General features: G+C 36.6%; 1 pseudogene; it reads left to right on the top strand.

Annotated features, from left to right (window-relative positions):
• Nucleotides 1-19,935, top strand: part of LOC116116607 — a 32,777-nt pseudogene extending 12,842 nt beyond the window's left edge.
• Nucleotides 19,936-20,401: the final 466 nt, after the last annotated feature.

Raw genomic sequence — 20,401 nt, 5'->3', positions numbered from 1 at the left:
TATTTATAAACTTTACAAAATTAGAATAACTAATAATCTCTAAAAAAAAAAAAAAAAAAAAAAAAAAAAAAAAAAAATGGCTTCAACCACAGAATCCAACTTTCCATTCAAATAACACTGTACATACATCATCTTGTCATTAGGACTATTAATATCTCTCCGTCCAACGTTACTTCTTTCTCAATAAACAACTTCAACCTCAAAATTTCTTTAACAAGCCCATAATGTATTAAAACATAATCTACAATTTTTTTTTAAGGATTTATATTTTACAATTTGGTTGAAAATTGTATATATTTAAGGTTTTTAATGAGGTGTTTATTTCTGGTTTTGAAGCTGTCAGGCAAAACAAATCCTTGAATATTCACCCCTTGTCTCTTATTGAGGATGAATCATCCATAATTGTTTCAACTGACCAAACATCATGCTTCAAGTGGAATAAGATTGCACTTCGAATGGAGGTGCACTGTGATAGTGATACATGTCCTGTTGGAGGAGTTGGTGTCTATAACCCAGGATTCTGGGGAATGGTAAGAAATAGTTTATCTTAATTACACAAAAAACTAATGAATTTTTCTGTATCCTTGTTATTTGAATATGTTGTTTTAAATCTTAATTATTAATTTTTTTTCTTCTCTTTCTTGTAGGACATCAAACAAGGGAAGATTTACAAAATTGTCTTTTACCTCCGTTCATTGAGCTAAGTTAACATATCATATCTTTAGCGAGCTCAGATGGATTGCGGACGCTGGTCATTACCAATATCATGTGAGCATTGTAATTTGTTTTTCTTCCACAAAGATTTTTGTTTATTTATATTTAGAGTTTAATTTGATTTTATTGCAGTGCTTCCGCTTATGATGTCTCAAATTGGACAAAGATGGAAACTTTGCTGGAAGCTGAAGAAACAAATCCTACCGCAAGACTTCAACTGAAGACATCGAAAAAGTGGGTAATGTGGATTGATCAAGTCTCAACCATCCCCTTGGACACATACAAGGTAATTACAAAAGAAATTCAACATGCAGTTTTCCTTCAATTTAAGCCCTCCTTGTTTTCTTTTAAATAGCTTTCATTGGGTTGGGTTGTGTTAAATGTGGAAGCCTGAAACAACGTCGTTTTGAGTAATAATAATACGACGTTGTTTTAGGCATATTGACCGAGACAAATTTAGACCGCAGGATGCACTCCAGATCTAACGGCCAGGATCAACCACGAAGTCAAACCATATATAAACACACTTTCGTTCAGATTAGGCAGACACACATATTTTAGGGTTTTTTGGGTTTGCACTTCTCTGTGTTAGGGTTGAGATTATTTCTTCCAAATTGTGAGGTAAATCAGTCGAGTGATTAGGGGGTTTAATCATTCAGGTGAGAGTGTTGTTCTCTCGGGTTAGGGATATTCAGAGAGTATCTTGTAAGACTGGTTGCTGTTTATAATTGGGTAGATCTGGTGAGTGTTGAATCTGTGTAATCTTGACTGTTTCTGATAATCGAAGTGCAGTGAGCTCATACCGTTCTTGAGCTCAACGTGGATGTAGCTTATCCATAAAAGGATAAGTGAACCATGGTAAATCGTGGCTTGTTTGTGTGTTTGTTCCTGTTGTGGTTTTCTTGTTTCTTGGTATGATTGATTTGTATTGGTGTATAGATCAGTATTAAGTTTCGGTTATAACAGTGGTATCAGAGCCATTTCTTGAAGTTGAAGTTCATCTTTTTACAAAATTAGGGTTTCGAAAATTGGGGTTTTTTTAAATTGTTTATTTCTTTGAGTCTAGAATTGGTTCTAGAGAGTCAAATCTTGATAAAGTGTAAGGGTATATTGGCTGGAAAACCAGTGACCGCCTTAAAAACTGCCTAGCAGTAATTGGCAACTTCTGGTGTAACAACGCCACGTACACCTTAGACTGTCCTTCCCTGCCATTACAGGAAAAATGAGCACTACCCATATGGAGATCTCAAAATACGATGGGAAGATTGACTTCAGGAGATGGAAGAAGAAGATGAAGGCTTTTCTCTCACACAACAAGGTTGCAATTGCACTGGAAAGGATCCCAAGAAATGGTTAGAGGAGAAATTAGAGAAGAAGGAAGAGATTGACGAAGAAGCTTATAACCTGATCGTGATGAATCTGTCGGACAGTATCCTTCGGAAGGTAGATGGATTCGAAACTCCTCTTGGTTTATGGGGTAAATTAGAATCTTTATATTCCTTACAGTCTGCACCGAATTTGGCTTTCTTAAAGGGAGCCTTATTCTCTTATAAGATGGATAATTTGAAGTCCATAGAGGAAAACTTAGATGAATTCCTTAAGATGAATCTAATCTTAAAGGGCACAGACCAAGAACTAGGACAGACTAGTCTTGCCATGATATTATTAAATTCCCTAACTGAAGACTACCAAGTAGTCAAGAATGCCCTTCAGTACTCCGGTACTGTACCCAGTGTTGATTTGATAGTTGCGGGTCTTAAGGCTAGAGAATTAGAGCTTAAAACTCTTAAGAGAAACAATAGCACTCTATTTGTGAAGGGTAGAATAGAATCTGCTCAGTTTAGTAAAGGATTTCAGCCAAATCAAGGGTGTAAGAACAAGAAGAAATGGAAGGGGAACAACAAAGCCAAAACAGAAACTAGGAAATGTTACTACTGTAATAAGACAGGCCACTTAAAGAAAAACTGTTTTGATTAGAAGAAGAAACAGAAACTAGGCAACACAAAGAGCAACTAGCCACCACTAGTAACCAAATGGATGAACCAGAAGTCCTAACAGTGTCAATATCTGACACTACAAAAGAATGGGTGTTAGATTCAGGGTGCACTTTCCATATGAGCCCTAATAGGAGTTGGTTCCAAGACTTTGAGGAGTCTGATCATGAGATTGTATACATGGGGAACAACCAAGCATGTAGGGTTAAGGGGATTGGCTGCATAAACCTTAGGTTAAGTGGGGGAAAACTAATAAGGTTGACCAAAGTCAGATATATACCTGACTTAAAAAGAAACCTCATATCATTAGGCACCCTAGATGAAGCAGGCTGCTGCTATTAGGCAAACAGTGGGTGGTTGAATGTCTATAAAAATGAGAATCTTATGTTGACAGGAGAAAAGAAAAATGGTCTATATGTACTTTGTGGTAGTTTTTATTCTGACTGCAACAGCACAACACTTGGGTCTCCAAATTTATCAGTAACTGACAGGTGGCACTTAAGGTTAGGTCATATGAGTCAGAAGGGGATGGATGTACTGAACATGCTAGGACAATTTGGGAAAGATACTGTTACCAGTCTAGAATTCTGTGAAAATTGTGTACTTGGTAAACAACATAGGAAAAGTTTTCCTAAGGGAGTTCACTTAGCAAACAATTGTTTGGATTATATACATTCTGATTTATGGGGGCCAGAAAAGGTTAAATCTCATGGTGGAAACAGCTATTTCCTCTTAATAGTAGATGACTACAGCAGGAAGGTCTGGGTATTCCTACTTAGGACAAAAGATCAAGCCTTAGCAAAGTTTAGAGACTGGAAAACCCTCGTTGAAAACCAGTCTGGCAGAAAGGTGAAAGCCCTTAAGACTGACAATGGGCTTGAGTTCTGTAATCTGGAGTTTGATAAGTTTTGTAGTGAACAGGGGATCCTGAGGCATAGGACAGTGAGAAATACCCCTCAGCAAAATGGGGTGGCTGAGAGGAAGAATAGAACACTTCTAGATAAAGTAAGATGCCTCTTGATTACCTCAAACCTCCCAAAAACTTTCTGGGGAGAAGCACTCTCCACAACTGCCTATTTAGTAAATAGGAGTCCTTCCACATCAATAAGTCTAATCAGTCCAAAAGAAAGATGGTCTGGGAGAAGACCAGAACCAGGGCACCTAAGAGTGTTTGGTTGTGCTGCATATGCTCACACAGTGGGGGGAAAACTGGAACCAAGATCAACCAGGTGTGTGTTCCTTGGATATCCTGAGGGCACAAAAGAATACAGGCTGTGGGATAGAGAGTCACCAGGGGTCAGGATCTTAGTGAGCAGGGATGTTGTATTTAATGAGGGAGTATTCCCATGCAAAGGCACTAACCCTGATGAAGGAACAACCAAAAGCATAGAAGAAGCTACTAGACAGACTAGTACCACTCAGATTGAGGTGGAGCACACAACCCATCAATTAAACCCAACTCAAGCACAAGCACAAACTACCCAACAGTCTGAAACTGAAATTGCATCTGACGAACCTGACCAAACTGATGATGAGGAAGCAAAAGAGTTCCCAGAACCACAGCAAAATGAATTGACAAACTACCAACTAGCCAGAGACAGAACCAGAAGAGAGGTAAAACCACCCTCAAGGTACTCATATGCAGAACTAATTTACACTGCTCTACTTGCAGGTACTGAAGTGCTTAGGTCTGAACCTGATACATATCAAGAGGCCATGGAATCCAAGGATAGGGACAAATGGAAAACAGCTATGGAGGAGGAAATGCAATCTTTAAAGGTAAATGAAACCTGGACATTGGTTCCAAAACCAAGAAATCAGAAGCTGACCCAATGTAAGTGGTTGTTTAAACTTAAAGAGGGCATTTCCATAGCTGACCCACCTAGGTATAAAGCCAAAGTTGTGGCTAAGGGTTTCACCCAAAAGGAGGGGATAGACTTTAATGAAGTCTTCTCCCCTGTGGTAAAATACAAAACAATTAGATTAATGTTGTCTGTAGTTTCTTATCAAGACTTAGAGCTAGAGCAGTTGGATGTCACCACTGCATTTCTTCATGGAACACTAGAAGAAAAAATCTATATGAGCCAACCTATGGGGTTTTCTGACCCTAAGTTCCCTGAACATGCATGCCTTCTAAAAAGATCCCTATATGGGTTAAAATAGTCCCCTAGGCAATGGTACAAAAGGTTTGACACCTTTATAATAGGTATAGGATTCACTAGAAGTCAATATGACAATTGTTTCTATTTTAAAATGGATAATAATCTGCCTATTCACTTGCTCTTATATGTGGATGACATGCTGTTGATCAGTAAGTCAAAAACCCTGATTAGTGAATTGAAGAAAAGACTAAACACTGAATTCAGCATGAAAAACCTAGGAAATGCTAAGAAAATTTTAGGCATGGAAATAAACAGGGATAGAAAGAGATGTGAACTTAGACTGCAGCAACAATCTTACTTACTCAAACTAGTCATAAAGTTTGGCATGGCTGGTGCCAAACTAGTCTCAATGCTCCTAACCAGTCAGTTTATTCTCAGTAAGTCACAATGCCCCAAAACTGAGTCAGAACTGTTGAAAATGGAGTCTGTCCCCTATGCTAATGTTGTGGGGTCACTGATGTATGCCATGATTAGTACTAGGCCAAACCTAGCCTTTGCCATTTCCATGCTAAGCAGGTATATGTCCAATCCTGGTATGGAGCATTGGACTGCTCTAAAATGGATGCTAAAATATATAAACAGTATGTTTGTGTGGGCTTGAATACTGTAAAAGAAATACTGCACTTGATCTGGTTGGTTTTGTAGATGCTGATTTTGCAGGTGATAAGGATACAGAAAATCAACAACTGCATATTTCTTTACACTGGGTGGAAATTGTATAAGGGAAATCTCAGTTACAGCCTATGTAGCACTGTCCTCAACAGATCAGAGACATTGCAGTAAATGATGCAGTTAAAGAAGCCTTATGGCTAAAAGGAATTCTGACAGAAGTAAAACTAATTGATGGAAAGGTGACAGTGTATTCAGACAGTCAGAGTGCGATCACTAGCAAAATCCAGTGTATCACGAAAGAACTAAACACGTGGATGTCCGCTATCACTTGTGAGGGACCAAGTCGCAAATCAAATCATTGAACTTAAGAAGGTACCCATAGAAGAGAATCCAGCAGATATGGGCACCAAAATTATCACTCCAGCCAAGTTCAAGCATGCTTGAACTTGCTGGTATATCAAGTAGTCTTGAGTGATAATGAGCTATGACAGAATGGTACCAGGCAAGCTGCACAAAGAGGCTATTTCCAGTGCTTCCAAGGTGAAGATTGTTAAATGTGGAAGCCTGAAACAGTGTCGTTTTGAGTAACAATAATACGACGTCGTTTAGGCATATTGATCGGGACAAATTAGACCACAGGATGCACTCCAGATCTAACGGCCAGGATCAACCACAAAGTCAAACCAATATAAACACACTTTCGTTCTGAAGGATTAATAGCTGAATTGAAAAGAAAACTGAAGTAGGAACGAATCAAAGAGAGAAAGAAAAAGGGAAAAAAAAATATGTTTAAAGTGGCTATTATTGAAAATGGTAAAGCAGATCAGTTACAGACGACTTTATTAGTCTGTACAACTTTGTGTTCTTACAAAAACAACCCTACTTAACTTCTAATCTTTGCAGAAACAACCCTGCTTCTTATATATTCAATGTCTTCCCGTAAACCAAAGCCCTGAACTGATTTAGTTAATCTTCTTGATCAATATCTTCCCGTAAACCAAAGCTCCTGAACTGTTTAGTTAATCTTTCTTATCAATATATCTCACAAACAACAACTCAGCTCTTTCAAAAATTCCACTATATCACAAAACAGATTTTTATTCCACTGTATCACAAAATAGCAGATTTCACCCCTGCATCACAAAACAGCTTTCATTCCACTGCATTTCACTGTATCACAAAACGATTTCATGTGTAGAAACTCCAAACCATATCTGCTGCACACAAAACAGCTTTCATTCTACTGCATTTCACTGCATCACAAAACAGATTTCATGTTGCAGAAACTCCAAACCATATCTGCTGCATCCACAAATAGCTATTCTAATGCATTTCACTGCATCACAAAACAGATTTCATGTTGCAGAGACTCCAACCATATCTGCTTCCTGCAAAATTTTACAGCTTCACAAACAACAACAAGTTTCTGCAAACAAAAAAAAAACCACTGCATCACAAACAACAAACAATCTGAAAAATTCCACTGCATCACAAACAACACCAAACTGCAACATTACATGCATCACAAACAAGAAACAATCAAAAAATTCCACTGCATCACAAACACCAACCAAACTGCAAAAATCCACTGCATCACAAACAACAACCAACTGCCACTTCCACTATCACAAACAACAAACAACTGCAACATTTCACTACAACACAAACAACAATCAAGCTGCAACATTCACTGCAACATTCCATTGCAAAACAAACAACCACCAATCTGAAAAATTCCACATGCCTCACAAACAATAACCAAACTACAACATTCCATTGCAACACAAACAGCAACCAACCTGCAACATTCCACTATAACACAAACAACAAACAAGCTGCAACATTCCACTGCAACATTCCATTGCAACACAACAACAACCAATCTGAAAAATTCCACTGCCTCACAAACAAAAACCAAACTACAACATTCCACTTGCAACACAAAACAGATTTCCTGTTGCAGAGACTTCAAACCATATTTACTGCTGCAAATTCTTACTGCATCACAAACAAAAATTTCTGCACAAACTCCTACGTCATTACAAACTATATCTCCTAACTACTGTGAATACTGGTTGCAAAACTCAGATGTGACAGTAGCTTCTCCGTAGCATAGCAAACCTGAAAAGGAAGGGCTTTAGTTAGGATATCAGCTATCTGATATTCAGATGAAACATACTGCACATTTAACAACCTTTTTGTAACTAATTCCCTAACAAAATGTATATCAATTTCGATGTGCTTTGTTCGGGATGAAACACCGGATTTGAGGATAATGCCCAGCAATCATGTTATCACACCATATGTGTAACACCCCACTTGAGGTACGTAATTATGTTCCTTCTTTTGCTATTATTGAGTGGTCTCTGGTAATATTGTTTGGTTGACTTTGTTGAGTGTTGTGTTGAATACTTGCCCTGAAATTGGTTGAAAACAGAAGAAGTTAGTGGGCTAAGCTTCGCCGGGCGAAGAAGAATCTTCGCCGCGGCGAAGGGTGTTGAATCCACGGGGAAATGTTCTGGACATTTTCGCCGCAGCGATAGAAGTTCCTCGCCGCGACGATAGTCCGACAAAATGTTTGTAAGTTTTAGATATTCCTTCCCTAAGGGCATTTGACCATTCTACCCTAATTAGCAGGAAAAGTGGGGAGTAAATTGTAAGGAAATTTCAAGGAGAACATGTTTGTATAGGGGTGTGTTAGTAAGGAATCAAAGGATAGGATGGATTTCCATGAAAGAGCAAGGGCAAAATGAGAAGAATGAGTTATTAAGAGTTATTAAAAAGGTGTAGTCTTTAAAATTCTTCATTTTCCCATTCCACCGCTCCTTCATTCTTTCAAACTCTCTCAAATTTCCTTCCATCTTCCAAGGATTTCCAAGAGCCTTTTGAGTAACTTTTAGTAGGGTTTTCATCTAAAGCTTCCTAAGGTAAGGATTTGCTTAAGTTAAGTTTTATTATGTTTTGATTAGAGTCTCATGTTGTGATTGTTGGGTAAGTTGTAGAGGAAAAGCAAGCTCCCAAAGGAAAGGAGAAGTGTTAAAGAAGCTAATTTCTCATAAGGTAAGTAAACTCAACCTAAGTTGAGATTTAAGAACTCTTTGAGTAGAGTTAATACATGATGTATTCTTTAATGTTAAATGAGATTAGTAATTATGATGAGTTATGAGTTATGAGAAGTGTGTATTTGCTTGATGTTGGGTTGAGTTTGATTGAGTGGTGGAGGAGGTTTCGAGCAAGATATGGAAGTGTTTCTTTGACAGGGAATTTAGGGCTTATGAGGGAGAGTTTTCTCCCATTTGGTTGATTAAAGAAAAGAGGAAAGCTAGAGTTAGAAAGAGTGTTTATGCACATGAGTTGTATGGAAATGCTCAAGAGAATCATAAGTAAAGGTGAAGCCTTAATTGTTGCTACATGTCATAGTTACTTTCATAAATGCATTAATGAGTATGAGTCATTGATGTGCATTAATATGCTTACTTATGCATTAGAAAAGAGGTAGAGAAAGAGTAAAGACTTTTGAGTTTAGACTACTCTAAGAGTAGAGAGAAAGAGAGAATGAGCACTATAGAGTAAAAGTTAGAGTAGTGCTTAACAAGAGAATAGAGTAGGTTGTGCGATGGGGAAATGTGAGTACGGGTAGAGTATTCTCGCATGTACACGACAGCACGAAAGCGGCCAGAGTATCAGAAAGAGAAGTGGTGTAGCCCGTAGTGTACATGCGGATGAGGGCTATACCCGAGTTTACCCGGGAGGTTTATGCACTCACATGGCCAAAGGTTCCGAATCCATGCATAACTAAGTCGATGGCTAGAATGAGTAGAAGTCACAGGGAGTGGGAGCGAGTCCCACGTGCCTCCGGTCAGATGGGGCTGTGACTTACTAGAAAGAAAGTTAGTATAAAGGAGTTATGAGAAAGAGAAATTAGATAGTTATATTAAAGAAAGAGTTACAGAGATAGTTGAGTTCAGGGGTTTACTTACTGAGCATTGTTTGTGCTCATCCAGTTGTTCCTATAGTTTTGCAGGTTCTAGATGAGGACACAGTCGGATGGACATCGGCACACGAAGAGAAATGGCTACACTGTCACCCTATTTTGATAGTTTTGCCTATGTTATAATCTTATATATATTAGTATAAGGAATACATATGTTTAATAAAAGAAAAATTTTGGGCCCAACTTTTTATGTTATTGTTACATGTTTTACTATGCATGTTTTATAAAAATGGAGTCGTTACAATATGATAGGAGTGTGTTTATATGAATGCCAAGTTCCTTGAATAAGTTCAGAATCCAAACAAGTTCAGTGGTTGTTTGACTAAGAGCTCGGTATTCAGCTTCTATAGAAGAAAGGACACTACCTTCTGTTTTCTAGATGACCATTGGACCAAGTTACCTCCAAGAATACATTGTACCCACTGGTGGATCTCCTATCAATTTCATCCCAGCCCAATCAGCATTGAAATGCTTCTAAAGTAAAGGGCTGTTTCTTGGTAAAAAGAATACCATGCTGCAATGTTCCCTTGACATATTTGAGGATTCGTTTACATGCTGTCCAGTGAGCTTCAGGGTGCTGCTGCAGAAATTGATGAGCTTATTGACAGCAAAAGCTAGTCTGGCCGAGATAGTGTTAGATATTGAAGTCCACCAATGACACTTCTATACAGTGTAGGTTATTCAAACACCTTACTATCCTCCTTGCCAAGTCGAGACCAGTAGCCATGGGAGTGGAACAAGGCTTCGAATATGCCATTCCTGCCTTAATGAGAAGATCATGTGCATATTTGGTCTGGGACAGTAGTAAACCAGAATCATTTCTCTTTACCTCAAACCCCAGGAAGTACTGCACTATACCAAGAGTGTTTTAGGGCAAATTTGCTATTCAAGTCAGCAACTACGCTTGAATGAGCTCAGAATCATTCTTGTTACAGGATATCATCTACATACACTAACAAATACATTAATTTGAAATCCTTTTGTAAAAAAACAAAATCACATCTGAAACAGAATTTTCAAAACCCCAACGATCAAGGCAGATTTGAGTTTATCAACCAAGCTCTAAGAGCTGCTTTAGACCATACAAGGCTTTACGAAGTTTGCAAATGTCAGGAGACCCTTGGCTGCTGCAGGACCAGAATATCCTTCAGGAGGAAGCATAAAGACAGTTTCAGTTAGTTCCCCATTCGGAATGCATTATTAACATCCAACTGCGGATTTCCCAATTTGGTGCACTGCATAGGAAAACATGACTCTAATTGTGTGCTTTAACAACCGGAGAAAATGTGTCGAAAGAATCTAGACCGGGTGTTTGTTGAAAGCCTTTAGCCACCAACCTGGCCTTTACTTTGAAGTGTCCACAGAGTTTAATTTTGTTCTAAACACCCATTTGTATCCTACAATATTAATCTCTTATAAGGAACAATCTCCATGTGTTATTGCTCATCAAAGCTTGATATTCAGAGTCCAGGGCTGTTCCCTCAGGACTTAATAATGCTTCAGTAACTGTTTTAGGTTCTGGAAGATAGGAATATGAGTAACTTCAGCTTGATAGGCAGTGGAACCAGGATAAGTGGCTGACTTTGATCTGGTTATCATGGGAGTGTGTGTAAAGATGAGAGATGAAGGCAATGGAAGAACTACATCTAAGTTGATGCCAGTTGTGTTAAGTCTGATTCAAGGAAGGAGGATTGCATTTATAACTGATGTATCAGACTATTCGGTTGAACTACTGATATGGGAGAAAAATTAGATGTAGCAGCAGGTTGAATAGGTCCTGAGTTAGGTTGAATGGTGATATTGGAGCAGGATTGGATGTGGTAGCAGGTTGAACAGATTCTGAATTAGGTTGTAATGGTGATAGGACCAGGTTGGATGTGGTAGCAGGTTGAACAGATTCTGGTTCAGGAAACAATTGAGGTAGGATCCATGAGCTACTAGAGGTGTTCATACTAAGATCAAATGGAGAGATACACTCGTATTGTGAGGGAACCAAAATCACCTTTGAAGGGAAAATCTGTCTCATTAAACTGACTTGCTTGGCAATAACAATCTGCCAGTGGAGAGCCAAACACAAGTATCCTTTATGGGCAAGGCTGTGTCCAAGAAAAGCACACTCTCAGTGTGATAAGAGAGTTGTGTCTGTGATATGGGCTTAGTAAGGATAACAACTACAGCCAAATACCTTCAATCAGTGTAGTTGGGCTGCTGCTTAAACAAAACAGATATGGTAGGCAGATTCAAGTACTGAGGTGGGAATCTGTTTATCAGGTATGTGGCTGTGCTAAAGGCTTCCCACCAGTACTTTAGTGGCATACCAGCATGAGCTAGAAGGGATAACCCAAATTATAATAGTTCTATGTTTCCTCTCCACTTCCCATTTTGTTGGTGTAAATGTGGACATGGATGCCTAAATAAATACCTCTGCTGTAAATAACACATGAATGATCTATTCATCCCCAATCAGTTTGTAGGCTCTTAGTTTAAACCTAACTGTTTTTCCACAAAGCAATGAAATTGTACAATGCTCCATAAGCTTCTGATTTGAGTTTCAGAGGATAAATCAAGTAAAACGGCTAAAATCATCAACAAATATGATATAATACTTGAACCTCCCTGGAGTTAATTAGAGCTGGTCCCTAAAGATCAGAATAAACTAACTCTAAAGGATCCTTGGCTCTAGAGTGAGAAATAGGAAATTGGATTGTTGTAACTTACCAAAAGACATGCCTCACAAAAGAAACTTTTATTTCTGCTTAAAGAGTGTTTACATTCAGTTTGTCCAAAATGACATGAAGGGTTCAACATTGGGATGTCCTAACCTTGCATGCCCTAACATACACAAATCTGATTTGCAGTAACAGATTGAACATCATCAGTGGAACATTTTAACCATAGCTGTGATAGGAGCATGAGAGGATTCTGAGAAATGACAAGCAGCAGGGAGATATGGAACTGAGTGAATGACTGATGAACCAGTGGTCTAACAAAACTGTGACAACTCAAGCTGATACAATCCATCCTGAATGCACCTTGAAGAAGCACAGCTCACTACATTTATCCTTTACCAAACAATGGTCAGATGAACTCCACAATGACATTGTTATCTTTAGTGATTTGAGAAATACTTAGTAAGTTCTTGGCAATATTGGGAACACATAGTATATTCTTAAGATGAATCAGTCTAGTTGTATCATAAGAGGGTACTAACATCATACCTGAATGAGTAATAGGGATGGATCCCCATTCCAAATTGTACTTTTGAGCCTCCTGATGGAGTAGTTTTGAATGCCAAGTTGGAACCATCTGCAGTCATGTGATTTGAGGCTCCAGAGTCATATACCAGGACTGGTCTTGCAGAATTTGTGGAGAGGCAACTGCTTGATAAGAGGTTGCTGAAGATTGAGATACTCATTGGTGACTGTTTTTGGTGTAAAACTGACAGAATGACCAGTTTGGTTGAGTATCAGGATGGTATTATTGATGTGGTAGAAGAGAAATGAGCAGGAGTGGTGCATTTGATTTAGGCATAGGAGGAGTTGAGTAATCATGAAAATCTGCCAATTATGATAGAGTGTTATGTGTAGTTGGGGGTTGTGTGTAGTTTGAATGTTGTGTGTAGTTTGCTGCAATTAAGGCTTGTGCAGGTTCAGTAGAATGTTCAGTAACAACAGTTGGAGAGGGACCTGTTGAATTATACAGAGGAGGCTGTATCTGGGAGCTGTAAGAATGGCAGTAAAGCCTTGATACTCCTGATCAAATCGGTGGTAACACTAGATGGCAGAATGGCCTGTTTTGCCACAACTTGGCTACTAATCTTGGCTTAAAGTAGCTTCGGCCTTTGCCCCTGCCTCTATCATGTGTGTTTTTGAAACTGAAAGTGTCCAGCAGAGTGATATGTGTTGGGTGAGTAACCAGTTCTTCCATAATTTGTTCCTTGATACTGTTCTGTCCAAGTCAAAAATACTTCTGTAGGAAATGCTGAACCAGGGGTTAGACCAGAGGTTGGAATGTTAACATTGGGGCTGTGTGAATACTCATGACAATAGCCTAAGGACGAAATGGTACAACCATTCTTGCCAGATGAATTAGTCAGAGGACTAGAGCAGTTGGTGATGTTTTCTTGCTTGGAGGGAAACAGAGCAAAATTAAATGCTCATGAAAGTTTGACAGAGCTGAGTGTTGTCTCTCCAGTCTCATTTCATGTTTGTGAAGCATGAATTGAGCTTGTTGAATGGTTGCATTACTACTGTGATATGTTAAATTCACCCAAACCGCATCATACTCTGGTCCTAAACCATCTAGTATATACAAAAGCAAATCTCTTCTCCAATATTAACACCACTGTACTAACTCATCCCCAATTCCTTCATTTTCGGACATACTCATTAATACTTAAAGAGTCCCCTTTGTGGTCTGTAACATATTCCTTAAGTGAAGTGTTCTAGCTTTCGAAATTGATTGAAAATGCAATTCTAGTTGTGTCCATATTTCAAACGCACTAACACATTTGGCTACATGTTGAACATAGATTCAGAAATTGAAGAAAACAGCCAACTGACTAAAAATTGATCTGTTCTTTTCCAATTAAGATACTAGGGTTTTGTTTCTTCACTATTCATCAGTTGTAACAAGTTTTTCAAAAAGAAACATAGAAGGACAGATGCTCTCACGGTGTAAAGGTTTCAAGAATGTGAGAGGCTAGGGCTGGAAAAACTTGTGATCGTCGGTGACTATAATTCTTCTCCACAAGTTTTACTGATATGGTTGGAAGAAGTGATCCCCCCCTTCGGGAAACAGCCACTGAGTTCCATTCCTCTGTTTGCCATTTTCAGCTGATTCAACTTCAGATTTTGACGAAACATTGAAGAACTCAGGATTCGAAGCCATTGACACTTGTCTACAGCTCTGATACCATGAAGGATTAATAGCTGAATTGAAAAGAAAACTGAAGCAGTGAACGAATCAAGAGAGAAAAGAAAAAGGGAAAAAATCTGTTTAAAGTGTTCTATTATTGAAAATTGGTAAAGCAGATCAGTTACAGACGACTTTATATAGTCTGTTACAACTTTTGTTTCTTTAGAAAAACAACCCTACTCAACTTCTAATCTTTGCAGAAACAACCCTGCTTCTTATACTTATTCCAATATCTTCTCGTAAACCAAAGCCCCTGAACTGATTTAGTTAATCTTTCTTGATCAATATAGATTAGGCAGACACACATATTTTAGGGTTTTCTGGGTTTGCACTTCTCTGTGTTAGGGTTGAGATTATTTCTTCCAGATTGTGAGGTAAATCAGTCGAGTGATTAGTGGGTTTAATCATTCAGGTGAGAGTGTTATTCTCTCGGGTTAGGGATATTTAGAGAGTATCTTGTAAGACTGGTTGCTGTTTGTAATTGGGTAGATCTGGTGAGTGTTGAATCTGTGTAATCTTGACTGTTTCTGATAATCGAAGTGCAGCGAGCTCATACCGTTCTTCAGCTCAACGTGGATGTAGCTTATCCATAAAAGGATAAGTGAACCACGGTAAATCGTGGCTTGTTTGTGTGTTTGTTCCTGTTGTGGTTTTCTTGTTTCTTGGTGTGATTGATTTGTGTTGGTGTATATATCAGTATTAAGTTTCGGTTATAACAGGTTGGAGTTAAGTATTCGTTGGTTGGAAAAGATTATCTTGGAAAAAATAAGATAGTTCTGTTTTTGTGTGTCATTCCTTTATGGAGTTCCTTATTGTTACAATAAGAAACTATTGTTTCAAAGTGAACTTCTAGTTTGTCTTTGGAAGCTGAATGATAAATGTAAACTTTGCATGTAATGGTTTTTCTTTTGTTTGAACATAATTTTTCAATGCATTTCTTCTAATTACTTAGTAATTAGTAATTACCTTCCGCATGTATCTAAGACCTTTTGTATCTTGTCGCAGGGTCATGGCTTTAGAAATGATCTTTTTGAAATGATTGCAAATATCAAACCTCGATTCCTGAGATTTCCAGGTATATAAAGATTTATTGGTGTAGACACTTCTTTGCTCAAGTGTAGGTTGTTTCAAGTTAAATTATCACAATAGAAAATCTTGTCTTTCATTTTGACGTTTGCGATTGATATTGTGTTTCTTAGATTAATATTTGGAGTTGCCTTAAAAATGTATTTTAATTTAACTTGTTTTCTATTAATGCCTTCATGCTATCTTTTTTATATTAAGTAATTGTTATCTATTAATGCCTTTATTGAAACAAATATATAGTTTGTTTACTCATTCGTCTTTGTGTGGGTTCATAACTTTTTTTCTAATGGTTTTCTTAAACCAAAGTTTTAGAGGTTCTTGTAATGGATAAAAGGTTGGATATCATTGTTCAATTTGTAAGAGTCCCTTGTAAATATAAATTGTTTGCATTACACTTTATTCATTTCGTTAAACTTAATGCTTTACATACGTGTGTACATGTGTTATATAAAATTGATCTTTAATGTGTACTATTCTTGTAGTTAGATTTGTTCTTTTCTATTTTCTCTTGTGTGAAAAAGGGGAAGGTTGGCTGGTTTGTCACGTGAAATAGAATTTCAACTCTTGAGACAAATTTAATCCTTTAATATCTTAAGGGATTGGACATTTTTAACATTCTGATCTGGTTCTATGCCTTGAGGATAGCAATTGTGTCAAAATTTTGTAATATGATGTTTCCTTTATATACTAAATTAGCTTTGGCTTGAATCTTGTCCAGTAAGCAAATATAAAAATTTATAGAGTTCAGCGCATATTTCCTTTGATTGGCTTTATCGAATCAGTACTCCTTACCTATCTTAATCTCTTTATTTGTGTTCAGTAACTGTAGTCATATTTATTGCTCAGAAATTCAAATATGAATAATGCCATATTTTCTTATCATGTTACATTAGGTGGCAATTTTGTTGGAGGAACTCTTTTAAGAAATGCCTTTCGTTGGAAAGACGCTGTTGGCCTGGGAGGAGAGACCTGGGCATTTTAATGATGCATGGAACTATTGGACGGATGATGGACTTGACTATTTTGAGTTTCTTCAAGTAAGTATTTGTGTCTAATTTGGAGGAGAAATTTTATTTTTGTTCTTAATACTCCTTAAGTAGATACGTAAAGTAAAAGTTTAATTCTTGTTTATGCAGCTATCTGGAGATCATGTTGCATTGCCGATATGGGTGTTTAATATTGGTAATGATGCATATACTTGTTTTTTGTCCTCTAATTGGCCTATATGGTTGATTTATTTTTTACTTTTATGTTTTATAGATTTTGAAGGAATGAGCAATCTCACTTTTTGTGCGTATGTTTTCAATATTGTTACCTTGATTGTTTGTATGATCATTGGTTCAATCAAATATACTTTAGCTCAAATGCTACAAATACAATTGTAGTTGATGTGATCTCGTATAGCCTTATTTCTTTTTGCTAGTATAAGATAACAAATAAGTAATAACGAATTTTGTTTGTTTGTTGGCTCCATATCTAATTACTGACAATTAATAAAATTAGTTTTTGTTATGTACGTGCCAGTTTTTATTTTTTTATAGAGATAAAAACCAAATGGACTTCCATGTATCTTGTGAGTTGCTGCCAGTTTTTCTTTCTTGGGGTTTTATGATATGATATTCATTGAAAAGAATTATTGATGTTCAGATATTATCAACTATATATCTTGAGTTACTGCATTTATTTTTGATCCATATTTTGTGACCAATCAATAAACTAAGTTTGTATTATGCAAGTGCTATATTTTATTTTTGATGGAGACAAAAAACAAATTGACTTCTATATATCCTCTGTGAGTAGGTGTATATTTAGTTATAACATTCATATTTTTCTTTCTTGGGGATTTCTAATCTTACATTCATTTATAATAATTATTGATGTTTAGATCTTATCAACTTTATTGATCTATAGTTGCTTTATTTTTCCATGATCGAAAATTTTTCTTAGCGATTTTCCCCCATCAAGGAAGGGGGGCTTTTGTAAGAGTGTATTGATCTCGAGTTGCTTCATTTTCAAGTATAAATGTAGAATTAAGGGTCTCAAGTGTGACTTTAAATTTTGCATACCGTTTTACAATTTATTTGAGATATTGGAAATAAGCCCAAAATATATATGAAATACTAAAGAGTCTCCTTTTCTTAGTATAAAAACTATTTAATATATTTTCTCTTTAATTTCAACTTGATATGGGTAATTGATTATAGTATCACCTCTCATATGATATAGATTAATTTTTGTTGTTCTCCTATGTTGTTCAGCTACATTTTTCCAAAACTGATAATTTTTTGATTGAAGGGATATATATATTCATTTGTGTTGTTTGTTTCAATTATAGAAAGCCCTTGATGGCGTTGAGTTTGCTATAGGTGAGTCAGACTCTAAATGAGGGTTTGTATGAGCTGCAATGAGACACACTGAACCTTTGAACTTAAGATATGGTGTTGTTGGAAATGAAGAATGCTACTCTTCCAATACAAGTGATTATAAAGGTTTGCATCTTGTTCTAACTCAATTATTTTGTTTTCGTTTATTTATACTCTTCCGAGTTACTTAATTTCAAGTTATTAAATGATTAGAAAGCACACCATGATAATGACACTTGAACTAAACTTTAACTATATGACATCTATTGAGAATGAATGTGATTTGATAGTAAATTCTTAATAATCTAATGGTCATTCATTTGACATTAAACTCTCATCTATGAATTTAAATCTTGAAGTTCAATATATGGTTAGTAAACTTTGTCATGATGTCTATTCTTTAATGATCTCTTCTAAATTTCTAGGTTTATTTCTCTTTGATGAATTCTTATACGATTTAATAAATTCTGCAACAATTTCCAGTGGCATTTTTAATAATTTTTTTCCTCCTTTTTTTTTTTTTTTTTTTTTTTTTTTTTTTCTAGTACAAGCTTGCCAAAAGAGTTCACAAATGTTACCCTACTCTTTTAGATTCATAGATATATTATACTCACCTTTCTTTTAATGACCAGAGAACTACCTCAAGTTCTACAATGTGATAAACTGCTATTATCCAGGCATCAGGGTGATTTCAAACTATGACGGGTCTGTGGATCAACTAGATCATCCAACTGATTTATATGATTTTCATGTAAAATTCTTGACGCGTGCAACTCTTGTATATTAATATATAAAATGTTTTCATTTTTTCTTGCAATGAAAGTAACCTTGTTTTTATTCTCTAATTCTTAAATAGCTTTATACAAATGCTAATGACTTATTTTCTAACGTTCATCACTTTGACCATACATCACGTGGTGGTCCAAAGGTATACACCTCTCTATGATCAATAGTTTTTGTTTTGATTCAAACCTGGGAATCATAGGTTATTCAATATTGTGCAGGTGTCTGTTAGTGAATATGCTTTGTATCGAGAAGATGCTGGCAAGGGAAGTCTTTTAGCGGCACTAGGGGAAGCTGGATTCCTCATTGGCAAGAAAGGAACAGGTATGCCAATGTGTATAAAAATCCAAGTGGTTATGTTTTGTTTGAGTAAACGAATGTTTAAGTAATATATCACACAAGTTTCACTATTCTTTCTAGCTCCAATTTGACCACAATCCAAGTACGTAATCTTTAACTAAAATGATGGTAAACTACTAATTATAACTTTATTTGCTGCAGTGATGTTGTTGCAATGGTATGCTATGCACCGCTGTTTGTGAATGCACATGATAGGAGGTAATTTCGCCATCTTTTGAATTTATAAAGCCTTGTTATTTTTATTTACGGTTTAATCTAACGTTAGAAAAAAAATTTCTTCTAGTTGAAATTCGAGTGCATTTGTCTTAAACTCCTATCAAGCATATGGAACTCCTAGCTACTGGTTGCAACAATTTTTTTGCAGATGGAAGTGGTGCAATGCTTCTTAATGCAACCCTCCTCACAAATTCTCCAACTTCAATCCTTGCATCTACAATAGCTTGGCGGAATTTCCTATTGCATTAATCCGATTTACTCTTGAAAGGAGTTGTTTTGTTTATATAGATCTTCTAGCTTGCTAACCATTTGTATATATGTTACTACAGCCCATGTGCAGGTTGTGAATTTTGGGAGCATTCAAGTAAACTGAAGATATCCGTGTATGGGTTAGGGTCAAATTTATCAAGATTAACTAAGATTGTACTCACATCTAACAATGTAATGGATGAGAATTCCTTGAACAAGCCAAACAAGGTATAAATCTTCTCTCATTCATTAATATTCTTGGAGGTTAAGGACTTTTTTCTATAAGCACAATTGATTTATTTTGGCCTCCAGATATGTAGGTGGTGCCAAGAAGTAGTTCACTTGAAAATGCTGGCAAAAATATGGAAGTTGTAGTATCTCCACACTCAATCACTTCTTATGATTTGATGTTGGACAAACAATGTCCAGACAATCTCAATATTTTTAAAATCATGACAGTTTGTATAATTAGTTTATATATGTAGCATTACTGTTTTTGAATAACAACGATTTAAGTTGTGATTTAGTTCAAATTTATGATTGATACGGCTCGTTGTTATTCAAAAACAGTAATGCTACATATATAAACTAATTATACAAACTCTGTCATGATGTCAAAAGTATCGGGATTACCTCGGCATTGTCTGTCCAACATCAAATCATAAGAAGTGACTAGGTATGGAGATACTACAACTTCCATATTTTTGCCAGCATTTTCAAGTGGACTACTTCTTGGCACCACCTACATATCTAGAGTTAAAAACAAATCAATTGTGCTTATAGAAAGAAGTCATAAACCTCCAAGAATATTAATGAATAAGAGAAGATTTATACCTTGTTTGGCTCATCCAAATAGGCCCAAAGACGAAGACACCTTCATCCAACCCGGAAGCTTGGGCCCAAGTCAGAGTTCTGTAGATGAGGCCCATTCAGTATGTTTTCTCAGCTCCT

The sequence above is a fragment of the Pistacia vera genome, unplaced genomic scaffold, assembly GCF_008641045.1.
Source record: "Pistacia vera cultivar Batoury unplaced genomic scaffold, PisVer_v2 Contig78, whole genome shotgun sequence".
In the NCBI taxonomy this organism is placed as follows: domain Eukaryota; kingdom Viridiplantae; phylum Streptophyta; class Magnoliopsida; order Sapindales; family Anacardiaceae; genus Pistacia; species Pistacia vera.
This window is presented reverse-complemented; position numbering and strand designations above follow the sequence as displayed.